This window comes from Oncorhynchus masou, chromosome 12 (assembly GCF_036934945.1).
Source record: "Oncorhynchus masou masou isolate Uvic2021 chromosome 12, UVic_Omas_1.1, whole genome shotgun sequence".
NCBI lineage: Eukaryota > Metazoa > Chordata > Actinopteri > Salmoniformes > Salmonidae > Oncorhynchus > Oncorhynchus masou.
Window position 1 is genome coordinate 84,221,774 of NC_088223.1, and position 14,956 is coordinate 84,236,729.

Here is a 14,956-nt window from a genome sequence, read left to right on the forward strand (position 1 = left end):
TCTGGAGAACTGGTGGACACACAGTATCTGGAGAACTGGTGGACACACAGTATCTGGAGAACTGGTTGACACACAGTATCTGGAGAACTGGAGGCTGAGACAGGAGGGGTCGGGAGACACTGTGGCCCTGTCGGACGATACCCCCGGACAGGACCAAACAGGCAGGATATAACCTCACCCACTTTGCCAAAGCAAAGCCCCCACACCACTAGAGTGATATCTTCAACCACCAAACAAGACAAGGCAGAGTATAGCCCACAAAGATCAGGGGGGGGGGGGCGCCAACCAGGACAGGAAGATCACGTCAGGGACTCAACCCACTCAAGTGACGCAACCCTCCTAGAGACGGCATGGAAGTGCCCCAGTGTAATTGTGTGTGCGTGTGGGCATTTCAAATGATTAATGTTCAGATATTTTTACCGTCCCCATAATCTTTTTCTGTAACCTGACGTCCCCGTAGAATTTAGTACAGCCATGGTTTTGGAGCTGTCTCGGAAGAGCTGTCCGTCTGTAAGGAGTTTGTCCACAACTCTGTAGTTGTTTTAAAGTCACCATTGGTGTCATGGTGAAATCCCTGAGTTGTTTCCTTCCTCTCCGGCACCTGTATCTTTGTCATAGGCATGTGTATAGGTGGCAAGGATGTCAGGGCGCAAGAGAATTTATCTTGGTAAAATGGAGTTGTTTAATAATGTAAAAACATATCTCCAAAACCATGAAAAAATACAGAAAACAAAGTGGTTACGAGGACCTCACGCGCACCAATACAAACACAAAAATAATAACAAACAATCTCTAACAAAGACATGAGGGGAAACAAAGGGTTAAATTCACAACAGGTAATGAATGGGATTGGGAACCACGTGTGTAGGAAGACAAGACAAAGCCAATGGAAAATGGATCAATGATGGCAAGAAGACCGGTGACGTCGACCGCCGAGCACCGCCCGAACAAGGAGAGGCGTCGACATCGGCAGAAGTCACTGACAATCTTTGTAGTGACTGGGTGTATTGATACACTATCCAAAGTGTTATTAATATCTTCACCATGCTCAAAGAGATATTCAATGTCTGCTTTTTTTTACCCATCTACCAATAGGTGCCCTTCTTTGCAAGGCATTGGAAAACCTCCCTGGTGTTTGTGGTTGAATCTGTGTTTGAAATTCACTGCTCGACTGAGGGACCTTACAGATAATTGTATGTGTGGCGTACAGAGATGAGCTAGTCATTAAACAAATATGTTAACTAACACTATTAGTGCAGACAGGCAACTTAATATGACTTGTTAAGCACATTTTTACACCTGAACATATTCAGGCTTGCCATAACAAAGGGGTTGAATACTTATTGACTGAAGATATTTCATTTTTTATTCATGGGTAAAAATTTGGAAAAACATAATTCCACTTTGACATTATGGGGTATTGTGTGGAGGCCAATGAAACAAATGTTCTATTTAATCAATTCTAAATTCAGGCTTTAACACAACTGAATGTGGAAAAAGTCAAGGGCTGTGAAGGCACTGTATGAAGTTGCAGTCCCGGAAATCCACTCCAAACGCCAAGAAACCCACAAATGAGGACAAACCTATGCACCAGGGTGGGAATGAGTTTATGGATCACTTGCATGGTGGGTTCAGTTGTTTGATTAGTAACATTGTTTCACATCATCACATTTATGTGTTCCATTGGCTCTTTTTTTGTGTGTCTCTTCTTGATATAATATATGCATTTGTACATCGAATCTTGTGTTTGTTTATTCACTTATCATAGGAGGCATAGGCCCTTGCAGCAACATCCACAATGTAAATTGAAAATAATTATAATTAAGAATGAATTAAAGCAAATGAAGACACTTATTTGATGCAGGACAAAAAAATAAAAAGGGAAGAGTATAAACTAAGTGTGTAAATTGTCATGAAAATTGTACCTGTAACCCCCCTCCCAACAAAAGAAAAATGGCAAAGGAAATAAAAACGTAAAGATGGGGGAGGGACATCCTGTCTATAACGCAAGGCTATATACATGCACATAGAACCCAATATTTGTAATTGGGTTCCCGCGCATACACACAACATTATAGCCTAAACATTAGCTGCTCAGCAGGACCTTGATAGGCGTTTCAGGGTTGGATCAAAAGCCTGCACTCCCAGTAGCTCTCTAGATGGAGGATTGACCACGTGTTTTATGCAGTAGCCTAACAGTGCAGTTATTTTACTTTGTAGGGGGTTAAGTGTCTTGATCAAGGGCACAATGGCAGGAGATAGTAGACCAGCAGCCTTCTCGCATCAATACCACATTTATCTGGGCATTTTCATGTAGGCTACATAGAGACACCACCAATTATTGGTAATGGAAATTTGTTTAAAAGTCATGGAAAAGTCATGAAATTCCATCTGTCAAAATGTGTATGAACCATTAACAGTGAATAATAAGAAGTCTCTATAGCATAATGTCATTTGGGATTTGCTGTGAAAAAAGACTCATGTGCCTCTTTCATCCCAAATCCAGCACTGGTAACATGTGAGATTTCAGATTTCCTGCAGCCTAATTGGAGTGGACTATCAGCTGTTCAGAAAGCTGCCATGGGGTGGCAGTCCGTTGTCATTGGGGGTCTGTTGATCTCTCCCTCTGTAGTGTTACAGTCACTGATGAATCTACCCATATCCTCATTATTACAGATACAGATTGGTGGTATTGACAGTGCTTTACCATGTTGACATTTTTTGGACATATTTACATTTTTCAATGTTGTTTACACATCGTTTTAATTAAATAACTGAATAAAATTACAAAAAGGACGGAACCAGCACACTGCTCTTAATAGTATCACTGCTCTTTAATAAGCTTTACGTATCAGCATCACAGCCTTCGTCAGAGCTTGAAAAGCAGTGACCAGTGTGCTGGTTCCTTTTTTCTCTAATTTTATTCAACTGTTACCATGCACCTGCAAAGAAAGATAGCTCAAATGTGCGACTGCCTGTTGAATTTCGAATTAAATAACTGAACCAACGTGGAATTGATGACTGTGCCCAGTGGGATGTTGAGGAGCATACAGTACAGTAGGCTACATCTGTGTCTTGACTAGGCTCCATAACCCATCATGACTTCTTGTGAATCATTACTAAATCAATGTCATATTTAGTTCATCATTGTAGGGGGAAACTCTCACATGTTCCCAGAATGTTAGGTTTTTAGCAGAATAGCAGCATACCACCCACTAGGCACAGACTTCAATTCAATGTCTGTTCCACCTTGGTTCAACAATGACGTGGAAACAACTTGGACTCAACCAGTGTGTAGCCAGTTGGGCATCTACATGTAACTCTGACACTGAATAATTTATGTTGTTACATTTTTTTTTAAAGTAACTTTGAGCCACTTTTAGCATATTATATTTTACAGGTAGGTGGGATATTTATATTGTATGGCCAAGCAGGCCTATTAGGCTATCTATGTAGTGAACGCAAGGCAGTGTCTTCATCCTCAATAAATGGCCTAGCCTTGCCATTTATATTGTTTATTTGCCTAACGCCCTATCTGAAAGCGACAGTGATGGCTGACTCCACTGCGACTAAAGGGCTTCTGGCTGCTTGTCATCCTTTTGTCTATGAGCGGTTGACACCGTTTCCGCGATAGAGAGGAGGTAAAGAAGAAAGAAACTGAGACTAGGTCCGTGTATATCTTGTGTACAAGCTTCCTCTTCGGGTATGGCAAATAACCCACAGAACGGGGGTTTAGAAATGGTGGAGTTACATACATTGCAGTTCCCGGGTGCTGAAGTCCGTGAGCTCGTTCTCGCTGCACGGGAAGGAGGGCGGGGTCTCGTAGCATCATCGCTCTCGATTCATTGTAAGGCTGCTGATGCTGATCAGCAGCGGAGGAAAAACCAAGGGCCATGGAGACGGGTATAAAAACCTTAGGCCTTAATACATTGTGGAGATTAATTACACGGTAAGAACGCTTGGTTTCTATTAAAATGTTAAGTTGTTATTTTAAATGTTGGACCAGCTATAAATAAGAGAGGGCGATAGGAGAGAGATATGTTTTTACAGCAGGTTGATAGGAATCCTCAGGAAGAGCAAGCGTCATGTTTGTGTTATTACTGTCGTTATCGTCAAGCGTATGTCAGGACATTGCATTGCGTCAATGTATTATTAGGCATATGTCATCTTATGCTTTTCACAATTAATGTATTGGATAATTGTTAAGTATTTAAACGTATCTGTCGGAAGCACTGAGGTTTGTGACGGTCGGAAGGAACTGTATGGTCGGGAAGAAACAATCTTGGCCTGTGCATTAGGACGCATACACATACAGCCCTTCAAATATTACGAGGAAATTGCTGTTGGCTGGCATGTTATGGTCAGGGCCATTTTAAAATATGAATTTAGACAATGCGTTGGCAACACCTGTCTTTCTGTTAGCTACTGTGACTGATATCTGCCAATGGACATATGTTAGATAAATCCTCATCGGTTGTTGAAAAACCAGCTGTGAATTGCTATTTTTCACTAGCAATAGCATAGTGCTAACTGTTAGTGCTGTTGTCGCCATCATTTACCTGTCCCGGGCCATCTGGTATGCTTATTGTTGTGTTTGATATTCATAGTCCAGCACATAGGCCCATATTCAACATAGTGTTAACATAGTGTGTAATAGCCATAAGAACAATTAGTTACCATAAAAAAACACCATCTAACAGCAAAACTGAAACCAAACATGTGTCTTGCTTATTTCTCTAATCTGACTGAAGACGTTTATAATAACTGTGTCAACTCTTTACACACAACACACCAATATGACAAGGTGGGCCTACCAGAGGGCATGCTTGGAGGCCTAGGTGTATTATTACAAACCATCAATTGGGTTATTGGGAAGTGAGCTTTCAACCAGAGGGGTGCTGGTATTAAATGCTAGATGCCATTGTCTGCACTTTAAAACATTTATTGAGATTCGGTCAAAATTAATCATTTTACTTGCCCATGTCAACTAAATTGTTGAGTTAACAAAATGTTTTAAGTTGAATTGACTTCAACTCACTCAAAATGTCAAAACATATTAAATCAAATTGATTTAGCAAAAAACGATGTGTTTTCTCAACTTAGAAATTCACAACAATAAAGTCAGATCAACTGAAGCAACATATCAGTTGTGTTGACAAAAAAATCGCTTTAGATAACTACAACATATCAAATTGTCTTAACTTATGAAATCAAGTTGAATCAGCTAAGATCTACATGGTTACTCAACTCAAGAAATTCACAACCAAGAAGTCAAACAAACTATAGCAACTGAAAATGTCAAATTCAGATGATTTCAATTTATTTTGGGGGTGAAACTCATTGGAATAATATCATGTTTTACAACCATACATTTTTTTACATTTACATTTTGGTAATTTAGCATACAATTTTCTCCAGAGTGACTTCAGTTAGTGCATTCAATGAAGATAGATGAACAACCAAATGTAAAAAGTAAAGTGTTTCTGTAACCGTTAGCGAGAATTTAGTTGTAGTTAAAGTGGTCTGTTGGTTGGTTGCTGAGTTCACTGACAGTTTTGAAACTGGTGTAAAAGCTAAAACATGAGCAAGAGAGAGAGAGGGGAGCATAATGAAATCTTTATTTTATCATTTCAAGGACTTACTCAGTTCTGAAATGTGTAATTGTCAATGTAGTTGTTTCAACTGTATAGGAAGTTGACAGAATTTGAAATATTAAGGCGTCCAGGTTACAAACTTTGGGAAGTTAAAACAACTAAAAGCTTTGGTTTTCTGACTGTCACATACTTTGGTAATTTGTCAAATTAACTTTTAACAAGGCACACCTGTTAATTGAAATGCATTCCAGGTGACTACCTCATGAAGCTGGTTGAGAGAATGCCAAGAGTGTGTAAAGCTGTCATCAAGGCAAAGGGTGGATACTTTGAAGAATCTAAAATCTAAAATATATTTTGATTTGTTTAACACTTTTTTGGTTACTACATGATTCCATATGTGTTATTTCATAGTTTTGATGTCTTCACTATTATTCTACAATGTAGAAAATAGCAAAAATAAAGAAAAACCCTGGAATAGGTAGGTCTGTCCAAACTTTTGACTGGTACTGTAAGTATTCAGACCCTTTACTCAGTACTTTGTTGAAGCACCTTTGGCAGCGATTACAGCCTCAAGTCTTCTTGGGTATGACGCTACAAGCTTGGCACACCTGTGTTTGGGGAGTTTCTCCCATTTTTCTCTGCAGATCCTCTCAAGCTCTGTCAGGTTGAATGGGGAGCGTAGCGACACAGCTATTTTCAGGTCTCTCCAGAGATGTTCGATTGGGTTCAAGTCCAGGCTTTGGCTGGGCCATTTAAGGACATTTAGAGGCTTTTCCTCAAGTTTGTATTGTCTTGGCTGTGTGCTTAGGGTCGTTCTCCTGTTGGAGGTGAAACTTTGCCCCAGTCTAAGGTCCTGAGCGCTCTGGAGCAGGTTTTCATCAAGGATCGCTCTGTACTTTGCACTGTTCATCTTTCCCTTGATCTTGACTAGTCTCCCAGTCCCTGCCGTTGAAAAACATCTCCACACCATGATGGGGATTGTGCCTAGACACAATTCCTTCGACCTCATGGCTTTGCTTTTTGCTCTTTATTTTTTCTATATATTTTTTTATTTATTTCACCTTTATTTAACCAGGTCGGCCAGTTGAGAACAAGTTCTCATTTACAACTGCATCCTGGCCAAGATAAAGCATAGCAGTGCGACAAAAACATCAACACAGAGTTACACATAAACAAACGTAGTCAATAACACAAAAGAAAAGATAAATAGAAAGATGTATGTACAGTCAGGAAGGATAACGTTCACTGCCATGCAGAGTGATTAAACCCCAGGTCCTCTGGCATAGCCAGCACTGAAATCAGGTCCTCTGGCAAAGCCAGCACTGAAATCAGGTCCTCTGGCAAAGCCAGCACTGAAATCAGGTCCTCTGGCAAAGCCAGCACTGAAATCAGGTCCTCTGGCATAGCCAGCACTGAAATCAGGTCCTCTGGCATAGCCAGCACTGAAATCAGGTCCTCTGGCATAGCCAGCACTGAAATCAGGTCCTCTGGCATAGCCAGCACTGAAATCAGGTCCTCTGGCATAGCCAGCACTGAAATCAGGTCCTCTGGCATAGCCAGCACTGAAATCAGGTCCTCTGGCAAAGCCAGCACTGAAATCAGGTCCTCTGGCATAGCCAGCACTGGAATCAAATGCCAGCACCAGGTCCTCTGGCATAGCCAGCACTAATGTCCTCTGGCATAGCCAGCACTTTGAATCCTCCCAAATGGCACCATATTCCCTATAATGTGCACTACTTTTGACCTATAATGTGCACTACTTTTTTGGCTCATGGGGAATAGGATGCCAGTGCCATTTGGGACGCAGAGTGGCCCAACTGCACCATCTGCAAAGATTGGTGCAGTTTTATTTATATTTATTTTATATTTATTTATATTTATTTTACCAGTCATTCCTTTGAAGTTGGTTTGGTGGAGGCATGGGCAACTGGGAGTTTCCACCATGTTTATTTTACCAGTCACTCCTTTGAAGTTGGTTTGGTGGAGGCATGGGCAACTGGGAGTTTCCACCATATTTATTTTACCAGTCATTCCTTTGAAGTTGGTTTGGTGGAGGCATGGGCAACTGGGAGTTTCCACCATATTTATTTTACCAGTCATTCCTTTGAAGTTGGTTTGGTGGAGGCATGGGCAACTGGGAGTTTCCACCATGTTTATTTTACCAGTCACTCCTTTTAAGTCAGAGATGAAATGTGAACAAGTGCACACTTTGGGAGGAAGGATAAATAATTGGGACAAACCCCATGTATATGAAAAAAACGCTTTTGGATTATGTCTCAGCACCAAATGTGGAACGGGTCAATAATCAGATTTATACAGTGCCTTGCGAAAGTATTCGGCCCCCTTGAACCTTGCAACCTTTTGCCACATTTCAGGCTTCAAACATAAAGATATAAAACTGTATTTTTTTGTGAAGAATCAACAACAAGTGGGACACAATCATGAAGTGGAACGACATTTATTGGATATTTCAAACTTTTTCAACAAATCAAAAACGGAAACATTGGGCGTGCAAAATTATTCAGCCCCTTTACTTTCAGTGCAGCAAACTCTCTCCAGAAGTTCAGTGAGGATCTCTGAATGATCCAATGTTGACCTAAATGACTAATGATGATAAATACAATCCACCTGTGTGTAATCAAGTCTCCGTATAAATGCACCTGCACTGTGATAGTCTCAGATGTCCGTTAAAAGCGCAGAGAGCATCAGGAAGAACAAGGAACACACCAGGCAGGTCCGAGATACTGTTGTGAAGAAGTTTAAAGCCGGATTTGGATACAAAAAGATTTCGCAAGCTTTAAACATCCCAAGGAGCACTGTGCAAGCGATAATATTGAAATGGAAGGAGTGTCAGACCACTGCAAATCTACCAAGACCTGGCCGTCCCTCTAAACTTTCAGCTCATACAAGGAGAAGACTGATCAGAGATGCAGCCAAGAGGCCCATGATCACTCTGGATGAACTGCAGAGATCTACAGCTGAGGTGGGAGACTCTGTCCATAGGACAACAATCAGTCGTATATTGCACAAATCTGGCCTTTATGGAAGAGTGGCAAGAAGAAAGCCATTTCTTAAAGATATCCATAAAAAGTGTCGTTTAAAGTTTGCCACAAGCCACCTGGGAGACACACCAAACATGTGGAAGAAGGTGCTCTGGTCAGATGAAACCAAAATTGAACTTTTTGGCAACAATGCAAAACGTTATGTTTGGCGTAAAAGCAACACAGCTCATCACCCTGAACACACCCTATACCCACTGTCAAACATGGTGGTGGCAGCATCATGGTTTGGGCCTGCTTTTCTTCAGCAGGGACAGGGAAGATGGTTCAAATTGATGGGAAGATGGATGGAGCCAAATACAGGACCATTCTGGAAGAAAACCTGATGGAGTCTGCAAAAAGACCTGAGACTGGGACGGAGATTTGTCTTCCAACAAGACAATGATCCAAAACATAAAGCAAAATCTACAATGGAATGGTTCAAAAATAAACATATCCAGGTGTTAGAATGGCCAAGTCAAAGTCCAGACCTGAATCCAATCGAGAATCTGTGGAAAGAACTGAAAACTGCTGTTTCCAAATGCTCTCCATCCAACCTCACTGAGCTCGAGCTGTTTTGCAAGGAGGAATGGGATTTTGTTTTATATCTTTATGTTTGAAGCCTGAAATGTGGCAAAAGGTCGCAAAGTTCAAGGGGGCCGAATACTTTCGCAAGGCACTGTATGTAGCCTACAGCTTAATGTAACCCCGCCCCTGGTTCTGGCCGATTGCAGTCTACCGCAGCATCCCTCTAACATGGGCAGTTTCTGGGTTAATACCGCATTAGTGCTCATGTATAGTGTAGTGTAACAGGAGAGACAGCTGTGTCCAGTTGTAGTCTGCTAGTGCATGGGCTGTAGTAGTACCCACCATCATCCCAACATGTGCCAGATCTTGGTCACAGCATGGACCAGTCCATGGGGAATATTTATGGATTAACAACTATATAGATTGATTTCCATGAGGTCCACTGAAAATAATGTTGAACGTCCAATCCCCCAGTACAATTTGAAGCCAGTGGCCTTGATTCTGACTCTGGTGCAGGGAAAACGTTGAATACAACCTTGGCAACAAAAAAAAGGCTGACTAAATAGTTGATTGAAGTTATTAACTAGCAATTTCCATAGACAGCTTCTTGTCAGCTAAATTCCAGAACCAACGTCATATGAACTGCTATCAATCCCTTGAAATAATATCAACAATAAGTAATGATGTATGAATGTTCTTTAATTAAGTATGAAAGATGAACTCAGTTTAAATTAATAAGTATAAATTGGCTTCTACGAACGTTATATTATATTATTGCAGTATATATAATTTACTCTTCAGCATGCCAGTCATTTTCCAATACCATAAAGTAAATATTGTACAATTGTATTTGATACCTAGGGCAAGTTGAGGTTTTGGCCTTATTATCATGTCTCATCCTCAATTCATCCATAGTGAAGAGCGCTGCCACTGTGGCATATTTAACAGCTGTACTGTACAGCTCATTGTTGTGTTGGTGAGAACAGGATAACTCTGATGCCATAACTCCTCCTTCCAGATTACTTATTAAGGCTATCCTCCACACAACTGGGTTTGTAAGGCAGGGAGGGAGGGAGGAAGGAGGTAGGAGGGCTGGGAGACAGGGAGAAAGGGAGAAGGACTGAGAAGGCAGGAGGGAAGTAAGAGTACTGGGAGAAAATGAGGGAGGTAGGAGGACTGGGAGACAAGGAGAGAGGGACAGGAGGAAGGGGGTACATTTGGAGCAGTGGGCAGGCTGAAAGATATACTGTACCTGCTCAGAGTGTGTGTACTAAAAGTTGTTTTTTTTAACTCTGTGTTTTGACATAAGGGTTATTTTTTACACAGTATGGGCAGTTTCATATGAGGGATGGTTTGCTGTTATGTTTGAGTTGGTTTGTTGAAGGTTTCTGTGATCTCTGACCTTCTGTAGATTGCACAATGTTGCCTGTTGATACATAGTCCAGTATTGTTACCTAAGAGCCTGGATGTCATCCAAACAAAACAGCACAGCTAAACAAAAGACTCTAATAACAAATGATGTTACACAAAAGACTCTAATAACAAATGATGTTACACAAAACACTCTAATAACAAATGATGTTACACAAAACACTCTAATAACAAATTATGTTACACAAAACACTCTAATAACAAATGATGTTACACAAAACTCTCTAATAACAAATTTTGTTACACAAAACACTCTAACAACATATTATGTTACACAAAACACTCTAATAACAAATGATGTTACACAAAACACTCTAATAACAAATGATGTTACACAAAACACTCTAATAACAAATCATGTTACACAAGACACTCTAATAGTACTACCATTGCCACAATGACATAATAGGAATTGATGTCACTTTATCATCTATCTGCCAAGTAGGCCTAAACAAAGTAGATTTTTGTGCAGTACTGTATACAATTTGCCTGTCAAACAATAAAAACAAATTATTGTGTTAATTCCAGGATTGCTGTGATTAATCACGATTAATTCAGAATTTGCTCAAATTGAGCTGTAATTTGCAACAAACTATACAAAAAGCAACAAGAATATTGACATAATGGATAGCAAAATCAGTAATGGATAGCAAAATCAGTAATGGATAGCAAAATCAGTAAAGGATAGCAAAATCAGTAAGGGGTAGCAAAATCAGTAAAGGATAGCAAAATCAGTAATGGATAGCCAAATGGATAGCAAAATCAGTAATGGATAGCAAAATCAGTAATGGATAGCAAAATCAGTAATGGATAGCAAAACAAATGGATGGATAAATAGCAAAATAATAAATAGCAAAATCAGTAATGGATAGCAAAATCAGTAATGGATAGCAAAATCAGTAAAGGATAGCTAAATTAGTAAAGGATAGCAAAATCAGTAATGTATAGCAAAATCAGTAAGGGGTAGCAAAATCAGTAAAGGATAGCAAAATCAGTAATGGATAGCAAAATCAGTAATGGATAGCAAAATCAGTAAAGGATAGCTAAATTAGTAATGGATAGCAAAATCAGTCATGTATAGCAAAATCAGTCATGTAAAGCAAAATCAGTAATGGATCGCAAAATCAGTAATGGATAGAAAAATGGATATCAAAATCAGTAATGGATAGCAAAAATCAGTAATAAATAGCTAAATCAGTAAAGGATAGCAAAAATCAGTAATAAATAGCTAAATCAGTAAAGGATAGCAAAATCAGTAAAGGATAGCAAAATCAGTAATGGATAGAAAAGTGGATAGCAAAATCAGTAATGGATTGCAAAATCAGTAAAGGATAGCAAAATCAGTAATGGATAGAAAAGTGGATAGCAAAATCAGTAATGGATAGCAAAATCAGTAAAGGATAGCAAAATCAGTAATGGATAGAAAATCAGTGGATAGCAAAATCAGTAATGGTTTGCAAAATCAGTAAAGGATAGCAAAATCAGTAATGGATAGTAAAACTGGATAGCAAAATCAGTAATGGATTGCAAAATCAGTAAAGGATAGCAAAATCAGTAATGGATAGAAAAGTGGATAGCAAAATCAGTAATGGATAGCAAAATCAGTAAAGGATAGCAAAATCAGTAATGGATAGAAAAGTGGATAGCAAAATCAGTAATGGATAGCAAAATCAGTAAAGGATAGCAAAATCAGTAATGGATAGCAAAATCAGTAATGGATAGCAAAATAAGTAATGGATAGCAAAATCAGTAATGATAGCAAAACAAGTAATGGATAGCAAAATCAGTAATGGATAGTAATGGATAGCAAAATCAGTAAAGGATATAGCAAAATCAGTAATGGATAGAAAAGTGGATAGCAAAATCAGTAATGGATAGCAAAATCAGTAATGGATAGCAAAATCAGTAATGGATAGCAAAATCAGTAATGGATAGCAAAATCAGTAATGGATAGCAAAATCAGTAATGGATAGCAAAATCAGTAAAGGATAGCAAAATCAGTAATGGATAGCAAAATCAGTAATGGATAGCAAAATAAGTAATGGATAGCAAAATCAGTAATGGATAGCAAAATCAGTAAAGGATAGCAAAATCAGTAATGGATAGAAAAGTGGATAGCAAAATCAGTAATGGATAGCAAAATGACTAATGGATAGCAAAATCACTAATGGATAGCAAAATCAGGTAAAGCAAACTATCTTTAACCTCAATGTCAATTTGTTTTGACATCGCGTTGTTGTTTTTAGCCATGTAGATTATTTATTTTGGATGTTTTCAGTGAATTTTGAACAATTTCAGACTAATCACGATAAAAAAAAATTGCACAAAAACGGCACTTGAGTTAACTGCTCTAATATCTCTTATAAAATTAGATTCCATTCTATTCTTCAAACCAGCGCTTATCAAATTAAATTGGTGCTTGATGTGTCGGTGTCTATTTCTAGTAAACACAAAATGTTGATTCCTCTAGAGAGGTTCCAGAGGAGGATACGGCTTACACTCAACATCTTTTAGTAAGGCCTGGTTGCCCTGTGCTACTGTGATCTGAGGGTCCTTTGAGTGGATTTAACCCCTCTACCCTCCCGTCCAATCCTAATGACCTTTCCTTATCAAAGACTGCCACGAAAGCACCCCCTGCATGGGTTAATTTGGCTTTTTGAGGAAGGGTGAGAAGGAGGACGAGGGTATTGGGACCGGGTGAAGGGGGGAGTGTCTGCCTGAGCCATGTTCCATGTCTTCTGGTGCTTCACAGACAGCAGCAGGCCCTCCGGACACTGCCTGAAAAGCCTGGCCCTTACATCTCAATTGGCGTGACGACACAAAGGGGTACTTGTGCAAGCTCCAGAGGAGTATTGTGGGATTTAGAGCATTTAGGAACAGCCCTGATCAAACCTCATGCTCCTCCCACCACCACCACTTCACCATGTCACACACACACATTCTTAGGCGTACACGCGAACGAACACAAGCACACACACCATGACCACCATCCCCATCATCACAACACATAACACCACAGGACCAGCAACACTGAAGGAATCTGTCAGATTCAAAGACGACCAGTCCCAAGAGTTGAGCAGGCCTTTGACGAGCACAAAACACGGCCTCTTAAGATTTAAATCCTCTTTCCTTAGTTTTTAGTGTTTGATTGTGGATTACCTTAGGCTAACACATTTTTACACATTGTTGTGATATTGATTGTCACCTAAAAACCTATAAATCGTTTTCAATTCAGTCGATGTGACCAAAACCATGTTATTTAATTACACCAAATGTGTATTATGCAAATGTTACAAATGTTGATGTGTTAAATATAGTTAAATAAAGGTTAAATACAAAAATAAAAATACATTTAAATCTGGAGTTTGTATAAGAGTGTCACTGATGGCATTGAAGCCAGACAGCCCTTCACAGACAGACTGTCTATATGTATTTATCCAGGCACAGTACAATTGGACATTGTAGTGTCTGTCAACGTTAATTTCAATACCATTTCGTTGAGCGTCATTGCATTAGTTTTGCATTTCAGTATTGAATGAGACTAGTTCTCTGTGATTTTCCACTATCATGAGTTTGTTAGGTAGGAGTGGTCCGTTCAGTGTCACTATGCTCTGTGAGTAACCTGTTCATCACTCATGTCCATTGCTTTCCTGCCCTCATCCAGAAGTGCTATGAAGAAACAGTGCCCATGAATCTATGGGTGCGTTCTTAAATTCACTCTGGCTATCTACTCTGATTTCAGAGTATTTTTGTCTGAGTGTGCCAGAGCACAGAATAACTGATGAATTTACAAACACGCAATACCCATTGAATATGACCGGTGTCATATTCAACAGCAAAAAAACGAGCAAAAAATGAAAGACAAATAAAACATAATTAAATCCTTGCCAGCAGCACAGTTACAATCACCAACGCTCTAGACAACATGAAAACAGCCGAACTACCCCTGCTAGGGTGAGTAAAATGGTCAGAGTGAGATGTTATCTCATTTGTATCTGGAAGTAGATAGCAAGCTAGCCAAATTTAGCCAGTTATCTTGGGTGCTTGACTGCCATTGTGATGTCAGAATTCTTGGATCGACCCTACTCCTTGGCCAGAGCATCCAGTGTGCGCTCTAAACGATCCAAGAGCCAAATGCTCTGAATTTACTTCTTTACTTCTTCACGGTGGGTTAACTGCCTTGTTCATAGGCAGAACGACAGATTTTTACATTGTCAGCTCAGGGATTCAATCTTGTAACCTTACGGTTAACTAGTCCAACGCTCTATCCACTTGCCTCACGAGGAGCCTGCCTGTTACGCAAATGCAGTAAGAAGACAAGGTAAGTTGCTAGCTAGCATTAAACTTCTCTTATAAAAAACAATC

At 39.7% G+C, this 14,956-nt stretch overlaps 1 protein-coding gene across 4 annotated transcripts in view; it reads left to right on the forward strand.

Annotated features, from left to right (window-relative positions):
* Nucleotides 1-3,877: 3,877 nt before the first annotated feature.
* The window catches only part of jakmip2 (janus kinase and microtubule interacting protein 2), a 39,722-nt gene continuing 28,643 nt past the window's right edge, over nucleotides 3,878-14,956 (forward strand). For all 4 annotated transcript variants that reach the window (XM_064982265.1, XM_064982266.1, XM_064982267.1 and 1 more), the window contains exon 1: nucleotides 3,878-3,949. The gene's annotated coding sequence lies outside the window, so the exon portion shown is untranslated. The remainder of the gene's footprint in view (nucleotides 3,950-14,956) is intronic.